Source organism: Coregonus clupeaformis, chromosome 21 (genome assembly GCF_020615455.1).
Source record: "Coregonus clupeaformis isolate EN_2021a chromosome 21, ASM2061545v1, whole genome shotgun sequence".
Lineage (NCBI taxonomy): Eukaryota > Metazoa > Chordata > Actinopteri > Salmoniformes > Salmonidae > Coregonus > Coregonus clupeaformis.
Window position 1 is genome coordinate 31,366,655 of NC_059212.1, and position 12,768 is coordinate 31,379,422.

General features: G+C 42.7%; 1 protein-coding gene across 3 annotated transcripts in view; it reads left to right on the forward strand.

Moving 5' to 3' along the window:
• LOC121535212 (tenascin-R) overlaps positions 1-12,768 on the forward strand; it is a 140,040-nt gene that overhangs the window by 80,065 nt on the left and 47,207 nt on the right. The window lies entirely within an intron of this gene.

Consider the following 12,768-nt stretch of genomic DNA (forward strand, 5'->3'; position numbering starts at 1 on the left):
TATTTGGTTATATGAGACAAGCTTTGGCCTAACATGCTGACTAGACCGGGCACGCGCGTGCGTCCGCATGCGCCATAGAGCGCATGTTGATTTTGTCCACCCACACCAGACGCGATCAGGACACGCAGGTTGAAATATCAAAACGAACTCTGAACCAAGTATATTAATTTGGTGACAGGTCGAAACGCATGAAACATTCATGGCCATTTAGGTAGCTAGCTTGCTCTTCTTAGCTAATTTGTCCTGGGATATAAACATTGGGTTGTTATTTTACCTGAAATGCACATTGTTCTCTACTCCGACAATTTATCCACAGATAAAAGAGTAAACCTAGTTAGTTTCTAGTAATCTCTCCTCCTTCAGTCTTCTTCTTCTTCTTCTTCTTCTTCTTCTTCTTCTTCTTCTTCTTCTTCTTTTTCTTCTTTTTCTTCTTTTTCTTCTTCTTTGGACTTTATGTGGCGGTTGGCAACCAACTTTAAGGTGCATTACCACCACCAACTGGACTGGAGTGTGGACCTTAGTTCAGCTTTCAATCACCCACGTGGGTATATGCTCCTAAAACAATGAGGAGATGGGAGAGGCGGGACTTGCAGCGCGTCAAGCGTCAAAAATAGAACCAAGTTCTATTTTAGCGCCTGGCTACGCAGACGCTCGTTGACGTGCACGAGCAGTTTGGATGAAAAGATTGAACAACATGTATGTATACATTTATTTTGCAATGCTCCCACGTGGTGTGGTCAGCATGCAAGGTGTGGTCAGCATGTAAGGCTCTGCATCCCATCATATATAGAGAAAGTGAATATTCACAGAGGTTATGGTAAGAAGTGGTCTCAGTCTCCAATTGGTTCTTTGGGGATATCTAAGCCTGCATATGTGCCAAATATTTCCAAGAATAGATATATTTCCAGATAATTGAAATACTCTCCTTGTAATAGCATCTGAATCCACAGATCTTGCCCTGCAAAACAGGAGTCAAACACCTCTTGCAGCCCTTATGTGCTTCAAATAGTAGCTATAAAATTGGTGACGGCTTGTTGTATAACAGCATTCATTTGTCAAAAGTCACATTCACTGTGTCACATTAACCGAAGCTGAGGCAATATCTGAATCACACTAGCCTGGATTAACAGCTAGTTCTCAGAAAAATGCTTCTGATTCCCACTGGCGTAACACAGTTTCTCCCCCACACCCACCCCTCCCCTCCTCCATCCCAGTGCGCCAGTGCTGATTTCACCTACTGCCGTAGACATCAGTCATCTCACTGGAGAAAGGAAAAAAGAGCCTATACTACCTATAATCTATACCTCGCTCCCTCTCATTATCAGCAGGACCTGTTGGAGCTAAAATTGCTTCTTTCTTTGCAATTAGAGGTAAAATAGCAGAGGCGCGTTTGGGAGAGGTTGCGAAATGCAAAAAGAGGCCATTCAATTACCAGCGCTTATTCAGGACTCATAGGGTGGCAGGCATTGTAAGTGTTTCATATTATCAAAGTAGAAAAATCAGGATATGCTTTTGTGGCCCCATTTTCTCCTGCGATGAGAATAATGAGACTATGCAATTTAAATGAGGCATTTGGCGAGGTGAAAATGTAAAAACAAAGCAGCTGCATTCACATGATGAGTTTACCTATTATAGAATCTTAACTGCCTTAACATCACTATCATTCAAAATGCTAGTCATTATGACTCCACCACTTTGGTAAAACGTCTCACATTGGAAAATGATTATGCATGACTAAAAGGTTTTTACAATTGTTTTTATCCCCCCCCCAAAAAAAAAAAATACCGAATGCAAATGGTTTGAAGTTTGTGCCAGAGAAATACTGTACAGGAGCTCTCACTAGTAGTCAGGTGGTTGCATGTGAGCCTGTCAATCCTGTCACCTCCTCTTGTTAACAGAGTTGTTCACTGACTGACAGCCATTTTCAGCCAGAGAGAACACATCAATGACCTTGCCTTTCCAGAATGCCCCACAGAAATAGAACCAACAATTTTGACTTCAAACATTCTTTGACAAAGCCTACACTTTCATACAGTAACTCAGCTGCATTAAATAGACAATTGATTTTTCTACTCAGTCTTCATGACACCTGCATTTTGTATCACCCTTTTCCATTATTCTTCAACTGAACTGAGTGATGGAAGAGAATATTAATTTGGAATCGATAGCTCAATCCACCAGAAGTAGAAGTAGCTCTGCTTAGCCTCCTCCAGGAGCCATACGACTTCACTGTGTCCTCATTAATGTATTCACTCCAAAAAGTATAGCTAGCTTCAATGTTGTGTGTCATTTTTAGGATAACCTCATTACAGCAGTTTAAACAACGCAACAATCTTCCATAATGTTGTGTAATACAATGACCTATGGCGCATTTAGAATTTCTGATCAACAGTCCCAAAACACTAAACTCTAATTACGCTTTTCATAAGTCAACCGCTGCCCAGTAAACAGAAGATCGGTCAAGCAGCAAGTCTGTTTCCTGTGAGTAATAACAAGTGAAGGGGATGGAAACAGAAGGTGATGTAATTTGGTACTCAGCTGTGCTGTGGGACATTGGCCTCATCATGCCAGAGTCCTGACCTTCCTGACCCTCAGTGTAGCGCAGTGTAGCGGTGCAATGGTTCACTCCCCTCCTCTCTCTGCTGATCCATCCAAATCAAATCAAATTGTATTTGTCACATGCGGCGAATACAACAGGTGTAGACTTTACCATGAAATACTTACTTGCGAGCCCTTTCCCAACAATGCAGAGTTAAAAAGTAAGAACATTTTGCTAAATAAAAAAGGAAATAGTAACACAATAAAATAACAATAACGAGGCAATATACAAGGAGTACTGATTCCGAGTCAATATGCAGGAGTACGAGGTAGTTTAGGTAATTTAGGTAATATGTACATGTAGGTAGGGGTAAAAGTTACTAGGCAATCAGGATAGATAATAAACAGAGTGTGAAAGAGTGTGAAAGAGTGTGAAACTGTGTGTGTGTGTGTGTGTGTGTGTGTGTGTGTGTGTGTGTGTGTGTGTGTGTGTGTGTGTTTTTGTGTGTGTGAGCATATGTAGTGTGTGTGTGTGTGTATGTGTGTATTGGAGTGTCAGTGTAGTATGTGTAAGTGGGTGGGTAGAGTCCAGTGAGTGTGCACAGTGCCAGTGCAAGGGGGTCAATGCAAATAGTCTGGGTAGCCATTTGATTAACTGTTTAGCAGTCTTATGGCTTTGGAGTAGAAGCTGTTCATAAGCCTACGTAACTCTGTGATTAATGAGAGGCAGATATATTGTAGGCCTAGTACTGGAGGGAGGGTCTGGCCTCTCTCAAAGACTGCATCATAGTATTCATAGCTGATTTTAAAAAGGCCTTTTGAAAAGTACAACAATAATTTATATAAAAATGCCTGGACCATTTTAATTTAGGAGAATCTCTTATAGAATGGGTTAAAGTTATGTATAGTAACCCCCAGTTGTAAAATACTAAATAATGACTACTTCTCAAAAAGTACTGTCAAGAGGAGTGAAACAAGGTTGTCCACTGGCAGCATATCTATTTATTATGGGCTTCGAAATTTTATCTATTCAAATATTATCCAACAATAATATCAAGGGGCTAGAAATCAGGGGCTTAAAAACAAAGGTGTCATTGTACACTGACGACATGTTTTCTTTTAAATTTGCAATTTGAGTCCCTTCACAGCCTCATAGAGGATCTAGATAATGTATCTCTCTCTGGATAACAACCTAACTATGATAAGTGTACCATATTCCGTATTGGATTGCTACTGTGTAGTTTACCAATAAAATGGTCTGATGGTGAAGTGGACATACTTGGTATACATATCCCGAAAGAAAGAAACGATCTCACTACAATACATTTTAATAGAAAGTTAGCAAAAATACTGTAGATAAGAACTTGCTACCATGAAAAGGTAAATACCTGTCTGTTTGTGGAAAAATCCCCCTTACTAATTTAGTCATATCCCAGTTGACCTATTTACTTATGGCCCTGCCTTAAATTATATGAGTAAAAATATTCCACTTTATTTGGAACGGCAAGCCAGACAAAACTAAACGGGCCTTGAATATGAATTTGGAGGGCTGAAATTATTAAATATTAAAGCATTGAACCTTTCACTAAAGGCTTCAATAATACAAAAGTTGTGTTTAAATCAGAACTGGTTTCCAGCAGATTACAACCTCTCACTTTCGGATATTTGAAAATGAAATAATCTCCAGAATATAGATATTTTTAAAACAAGCCATAGAAAGCATATTGCAATTTCAGTTTAATCCACCAGAAAAAGACAGAACAAATATGACAAAAAATATTATGGTTAAACTCAAATATACTAATTGATAAAAAAAAAAAAAAAAAAAGGGGAGATAGAAAATAATCTAAATTGTATTTGTTAATGGTCCTCTGTAGCTCAGCTGGTAGAGCACGGCTCTTGTAACGCCAAGGTAGTGGGTTCGATCCCTGGGACCACCCATACACAAAAAATGTATGCGCGCATGACTTTAAGTCGCTTTGGATAAACGCGTCTGCTAAATGGCTTATTATATTATTACAACTGGTGTAGTTACAGTGGGGGAAAAAAGTATTTAGTCAGCCACCAATTGTGCAAGTTCTCCCACTTAAAAAGATGAGAGTGGCCTGTAATTTTCATCATAGGTACACGTCAAGTATGACAGACAAAATGAGAATTTTTTCCCCAGAAGATCACATTGTAGGATTTTTAATGAATTTATTTGCAAATTATGGTGGAAAATAAGTATTTGGTCATTAACAAAAGTTTCTTAATACTTTGTTATATACCCTTTGTTGGCAATGACACAGGTCAAACATTTTCTGTAAGTCTTCACAAGGTTTTCATACACTGTTGCTGGTATTTTGGCCCATTCCTCCATGCAGATCTCCTCTAGAGCAGTGATGTTTTGGGGCTGTCGCTGGGCAACACAGACTTTCAACTCCCTCCAAAGATTTTCTATGGGGTTGAGATCTGGAGACTGGCTAGGCCACTCCAGGACCTTGAAATGCTTCTTACGAAGCCACTCCTTCGTTGCCCGGGCGTTGTGTTTGGGATCATTGTCATGCTGAAAGACCCAGCCACGTTTCATCTTCAATGCCCTTGCTGATGGAAGGAGGTTTTCACCAAAATCTCACGATACATGGCCCCATTCATTCTTTCCTTTACACGGATCAGTCGTCCTGGTCCCTTTGCAGAAAAAACAGCCCCAAAACATGATGTTTCCACCCCCATGCTTCACAGTAGGTATGGTGTTCTTTGGATGCAACTCAGCATTCTTTGTCCTCCAAACACGACGAGTTGAGTTTTTACCAAAAAGTTCTATTTTGGTTTCATCTGACCATATGACATTCTCCCAATCCTCTTCTGGATCATCCAAATGCACACTAGCAAACTTCAGATGGGCCTGGACATGTACTGGCTTAAGCAGGGGGACACGTCTGGCACTGCAGGATTTGAGTCCCTGGCGGCGTAGTGTGTTACTGATGGTATGCTTTGTTACTTTGGTCCCAGCTCTCTGCAGGTCATTCACTAGGTCCCCCCGTGTGGTTCTGGGATTTTTGCTCACCGTTCTTGTGATCATTTTGACCCCACGGGGTGAGATCTTGCGTGGAGCCCCAGATCGAGGGAGATTATCAGTGGTCTTGTATGTCTTCCATTTCCTAATAATTGCTCCCACAGTTGATTTCTTCAAACCAAGCTGCTTACCTATTGCAGATTCAGTCTTCCCAGCCTGGTGCAGGTCTACAATTTTGTTTCTGGTGTCCTTTGACAGCTCTTTGGTCTTGGCCATAGTGGAGTTTGGAGTGTGACTGTTTGAGGTTGTGGACAGGTGTCTTTTATACTGATAACAAGTTCAAACAGGTGCCATTAATACAGGTAACGAGTGGAGGACAGAGGAGCCTCTTAAAGAAGAAGTTACAGGTCTGTGAGAGCCAGAAATCTTGCTTGTTTGTAGGTGACCAAATACTTATTTTCCACCATAATTTGCAAATAAATTCATTAAAAATTCTACAATGTGATTTTCTGGATCAGGCCTCTCTCATCTTTTTAAGTGGGAGAACTTGCACAATTGGTGGCTGACTAAATACTTTTTTTCTCCACTGTATGTCACACATGCAGCTAACAAAAATATATGGAAATGTCTGCTCAATCCAAAATTACAACCAACTGATTACTGCATTACCGCAAAAATGGAAGAGTCAAGTGGAAGGGGGAGAAGGTAAGGTAATGGTCTGTCGGCCCTACATTAAAGACCAAAATTGGTTAAAGAAAATTGTGATAATTAAAAAAGTATACCAGTTTCATTTAAGGACCAAAACATTTACAGCTGCATCATAAAGGTTGCAAAATAGTTGGGAATAGTTTTTCAATGTGCCGATTCCATGGCACATGGTTTATGAACTGATGCACAAAACAACACCGGATTCAAAACGTAGAGTTTTTCAATTAAAACTATTATACAAAATTCTTGCAACCAATAGAATGTTATGTATATGGGGGAGACAACCATCCCAGCTCTGCAGATTTTATTTGCGAAGAGACAGAATCATTGGATCACTTGTTTTGGTACTGAACATATGTAGCTTGCTTTTGGTCGCAGATTCAGGAATGGCTGAATAATTGCAACATTTACCTGGAGCTAACTCTGCAAATAGCACTGCTGGGTGACTTGAAAAGCCACAGTCAATCGATCAAGAATATAATAATACACTCGTCGGATGTGCCAGGGCTTGCAAACTATTACGGACTACAAAGGGAAACCCAGCCATGAGCTGCCCAGTGACACGAGCCTACCAGACCTAAATGCCTTTTATGCTCGCTTCGAGGCAAGCAACACTGAAGCATGCATGAGAGCACCAGCTGTTCCGGACAATTGTGTGATCATGCTCTCCGTAGCCGATGTGAGCAAGACCTTAAAACAGGTTAACATTCACATGGCCGCGGGTCCAGACGAATTACCAGGACGTGTACTCAGAGTAAGCGCGGGCCAACTGGCAAGTTCACTGACATTTTCAACCTCTCCCTGACCGAGTCTGTAATACCTACATCTTTCAAGCAGACCACTATAGTTCCTGTGTCCAAGAAAGTGAAGGTAATCTGCCTAAATGACTACTGCCCGTAGCACTCACGTTGGTAGCCATGAAGTGCTTTGAAAGGCTGGTCATGGCTCACATCAACACCATCATCCCGGAAACCCTAGACGCACTCCAATTCGCATACCGCCCCAACAGATCCACAGATGACGCAATCTCAATCGCACTCCACACTGCCCATTCCCGCATGGACAAAAGGAACACCTACGTGAGAATGCTGTTCATTAATTACAGCTCACCGTTCAACACCATAGTGCCCACAAAGCTCATCACTAAGCTAAGGACCCTGGGACTAAACACCTCCTGATAGGCCGCCCCCAGGTGGTAAGGGTAGGCAACAACACATCTGCCACGCTGATCCTCAACACGTGGGCCCCTCAGGGGTACGTGCTTAGTCCTCTCCTGTACTCCTTGTTCATCCACGACTGCGTGGCCAAGCATGACTCCAACACCATCATTACGTTTGCTGACGACACAACAGTGGTAGGCCTGATCACTGACAACGATGAGCCATCCTACAGGGAGGAGGTCAGAGACCTGGCTGTGTGGTGCCAGAACAACAACCTCTCCCTCGATGTGAGCAAGAGAAAGGAGCTGATTGTGGACTGCAGGAAAAGGAGGGCCGAACATAACCCCATTCTCATCGATGAGGCTGTAGTGGAGTGGGTCGAGAGTTTCAAGTTCCTTGGTGTCCACATCACCAACAAACTATCGTGGTCCAAACACACCAATACAGTCGTGAAGAGGGCACGACAACACCTTTTCCTCCTCAGGAGACTGAAAAGATTTGGCATGGGTCCCCAGATCCTCAAAAAGTTACACAGCTGCACCATCGAGAGCATTATGACCGGTTGAATTATCGCCTGGTATAGCAACTGCTCGGCATCCAACCGTAAGGCGCTACAGAGGGTAGTGTGTACGGCCCAGTACATCACTGGGGCCAAGCTTCCTGCAATCCAGGACCTACAGTGGCTTGCGAAAGTATTCACCCCCCTTGGATTTTTTCCTATTTTGTTGTCTTACAACCTGGAATTAAAATTGATTTTTTGGGGGTTTGTATCATTTGATTTACACAAATATTTTTTATTTTGAAACAAACAAGAAATAAGACAAAAAAACGGAAGACTTGAGCGTGCATAACTATTCACCTCCCCCCAAAGTCAATATTTTGTAGAGCCACCTTTTGCAGCAATTACAGCTGCAAGTCTCTTGGGGTATGTCTCTATAAGCTTGGCACATCTAGCCACTGGAATTTTTGCCCATTCTTCAAGGCAAAACTGCTCCAGCTCCTTCAAGTTGGATGGGTTCTGCTGGTGTACAGCAATCTTTAAGTCATACCACAGATTCTCAATTGGATTGAGGTCAGGGGTTTGACTAGGCCATTCCAATACATTTAAATGTTTCCCCTTAAACCACTTGAGTGTTGCTTTAGCAGTATGCTTAGGGTCATTGTCCTGCTGGAAGGTGAACCTCCGTCCCAGTCTCAAATCTCTGGAAGACTTAAAAAGGTTTCCCTCAAGAATTTCCCTGTATTTAGCGCCATCCATCATTCCTTCAATTCTGACCAGTTTCCCAGTCCCTGCCGATGAAAAACATCCCCACAGTGAAGCATGGTGGTGGCAGCATCATACTGTGGGGATGTTGGGTTTGCGCCAGACATTTTCCTTGATGGCCAAAAAGCTCAATTTTAGTATCATCTGACCAGAATACCTTCTTCCATATGTTTGGGGAGTCTCCCACATGGCTTTTGGTGAACACCAAACGTGTTTGCTTATTTTTTTCATTAAGCAATGGCTTTTTTCTGGCCATTCTTCCATAAAGCCAAGCTCTGTGGAGTGTACGGCTTAAAGTGGTACTATGGACAGATACTCCCATCTCCGCTGTGGAGCTTTGCAGCTCCTTCAGGGTTATCTTTGGTCTCTTTGTCGCCTCTCTGATTAATGCCCTCCTTGCCTGGTCCGTGAGTTTTGGTGGGCGGCCCTCTCTTGGCAGGTTTGTTGTGGTGCCATATTCATTCCATTTTTCAATAATGGATTAAACGGTGCTCCGTGGGATGTTCAAAGTTTCGAATATTTTTTTTATAACCCAACCCTGATCTGTACTTCTTCACAACTTTGTCCCTGACCTGTTTGGAGAGCTCCTTGGTCTTCATGGTGCCGCTTGCTTGGTGGTGCCCCTAGCTTAGTGTTGTTGCAGACTCTGGGGCCTTTCAGAACAGTATATATACTGAGATCATGTGACAGATCATGTGACACTTAGATTGCACACAGGTGGACTGAAGTCGGAAGTCTACATACACTTAGGTCGGAGTCATTAAAACTAGTTTTTCAACCACTAGACACATTTCTTGTTAACAAACTATAGTTTTGAGGGGGCGCTAGAGAGCGTGCTATGGAGTAGACGTGCATTGCTAGAGCTCCGCTCAATTTTGAAACAAATTAATATTTATCTTAACCTCTCACAACCTATAACTTCAAACAAATATGACAAAGGGAAAAGGCAACAAAAAAGGGGGGCGCTAAACAAGATAATTGGAATGAGATAGACAACGAACCAATTTCAACGTCGCCGACCCACGAGGAGCTAGCTGAAGAGGCTAGCTTCCAAGAGTTCCCCCACAGATCCTACTCAAAGTGACATACTGGCTGCCATAAACGCACTAAGCAAGAAGGTAGACACAAGGTTGGCTGATATCTCAAAGAGTATTGGGACTTTGGCCGAAACTGTGAAGGCAACTAAGGGAAGGGTGCACGAGGTTGAGCAGACGACAATCGATCACGAGGCCAGGCTACAGGACATAGAGAAACAGTGCGCAACGTTCAAAAATGACAACAAAACCCTGAAGGCCCGACTGGAAATGCTCGAGTCGCATTCAAGACGCCAGAACATCCGAATATGTGGGATCCAGGAGGACACTGAGAAAGGGAAACCCACTGAATTTGTCTCGGAGCTGATACCGGCATTGCTGGGGAGTGAACACTTCAAACGGCCATCCTGATCGACCGCGCACACAGAGCACAGGCAACGAAGCCGGCCAAGGGCGGGCCACCAAGGCCATTCATCGTAAGGCTGCACTATCCCCACACCAGGGATCTTATCCTCAAGCTGGCTAGTCAAAAGTTCCCCCCTTAACTACAACGGAGCCAGGGTGTCTCTCTACCCAGATCTTACCTTGGAGGTGAGGAACCAACGGAAAGAGTATGATGAGGTACGCAACAAATGCAGGGCGGCCAACATCCGATATGGATTCCTCTTCCCAGCCCGGTTTAAGGTGACAGTCGAGGATCAACACGTACGTTTGACAACGCAAAAGAGGCCGATCTGTTCTTGACAAGCAAGCTCCCCGGCTGAGGATACAGAACGGCTGTGCCAGCAGGCTAAATGGCCAAATACAGGCCAGGAATGTGTGTGAATTGAATTTCCGGCCTATGTCTTTTCGATCAGAAGATCAGAAATTGGGACTTATATGATAGGTGAGATGTTGTGGCTAATATAGCATTGTTTGGCATGTCATGTTTTAGCGCCACTCACCCCCTAACATGAGAGTTAAGTTAAGTGTTATTTAATATTAGTTTATATGCGGACATCTATAGAAGACGAGTTAGTTCAAGCTTTATGTCTAGACACCCTAACGTTTGTGTGTTAGCCAAGGAGTGCTTCGTTTGGGGAAGTCACTCAGTAAAGGGACGGGAGGGGGGATGGGGTCTGTGTTTTATGTTCACGTTTATTAGTACAGGTGGCATGACAAGCTCCCTTACGGCGGGACGTTTTTTCTTCTGGGTTTTGTATGACAGCAGCAATTTGCTTTAAAATAAGAAATGCCACATAGTGACCGAGCACAGAGTAGACCAGGTGGAATAAAGATAGTCAGCTGGAACTGTAATGGATTAGGGCATGTCGTGAAAACGAGCTAAGGTTTTTTCTCATCTTAAATCACTGGGTGCTGACATAGTGCTTCTTCAAGAAACTCATATTAAACGCACCCGCGCAGGCCAAGCTACGTGTCGGCTGGATCGGTCAGATATACCAGTCTAACTTTGATGCAAAAGCGAGAGGGGTAGCAATCCTGATAAGGAAAAACATTCCTTTTGTTTACTCAACCTCGATTTCAGATCCTAATGGTCGGGTATATTATTGTGGCTGGTACACTGAATTCAAAACCAATAACCTTGGTCAATTTATATGGACCCAACTTCGATGATCCATTATTTTTTCAAAGGGTATTTAAGGCCATACCAAATATCTCGGATACAAGTGTTATTGTTGGAGGTGACTTTAACTGTACGTTAGACCCTCTTTTAGATAAACAGCTATCAAGGTCACTTCAACAATCAAATGCCAGTGTCTGTCTAAATACATTGATGACAAACCTTAACATTGTCGATATTTGGAGACTGGCGCACCCAACAGACAGGGATTATTCTTTCTTTTCATCAGTTCATAAATCATATTCCAGAATTGACTATTTTTTGTTGGACTCCAAACTAATTTCAGCAGCTGAGTCGGTTACCTATCACCCCATTCTAATTACGGACCACTCTCCTCTGTCCATGGTGCTGAAACTCGACAATATGTCGACAGGTCGGCGACCGTGGCGCTTAGACGCATACCTGTTGAAAGATGAGGCTTTTTGTCAGTATTTGAAGGAGCAGATTGCCTTTTTCCTCAGTACTAACGACACGGGGGATGTTGACGACTCCACCCTTTGGGAATCTCTAAAGGCTGTGATTAGAGGTTACATTATTTCTTATACATCAGAGAGGAAGAAACGTGCCAATACTAGGCTGAGAGAAATTGAAAGAGAGTTAGGGGAACAGGAGAACGTTTTTAGGACAAATTCCTCGTATACAGTCCTTGAGAAGATCACAAAGTTAAAGTATGAATACAATACCATCCTTTCGAAACGGGTGGGCTCTTTACTTGCTAGAACGCAACAAAGTTATTTTGAACTGGGGGACAAACCACATAAATTATTAGCAAGACAGCTAAGGCATGTACAAGCATCTAGAGCTATTCACAAAATAAAAGACAAGAAGGGTAAAATAGTAACAGATCCGCAGGACATTAATAAATGCTTTGCACAGTTTTACTCAGAGCTATACCAATCAAAATGCGATGCTACTGATCCACAAACTATGGAACGCTTTCTCGCTGATTGTGAACTTCCTAAACTAGACAGGGGGGCAGCTGCCGCACTCGATGCAGGGATAACCTTAGATGAAATTAACACAGCGATAGCACAATTTCCAAACAGCAAGGCCCCTGGGCCCGATGGATATGTAATAGAATTCTACAAGAAGTACTGCGCTAGTCTATCTCCACTTATGCTGCGAATGTTTCAACAATCCAAAGAAAATACCAAACTCCCGCAAACACTGTATGAGGCTACAATAGCCCTGATCTTGAAAAAAGATAGAGATTCCATGGAGATGTCGTCGTATCGCCCCGTGTCGTTACTCCCCATAGAAAACAAGGTGTTGACAAAGATATTGGCAAACCGATTAAAAAAATATATTTCCGACATCATACACCCTGACCAGACAGGTTTCATCCCGGGCCGACATATATACTACAATTTGAGACGCCTTTTCAACGTAATGTATCATGATCATAAAGTTGAGGCAGTGGTAATAGCTCTTGATGCAGAGAAGGCGTT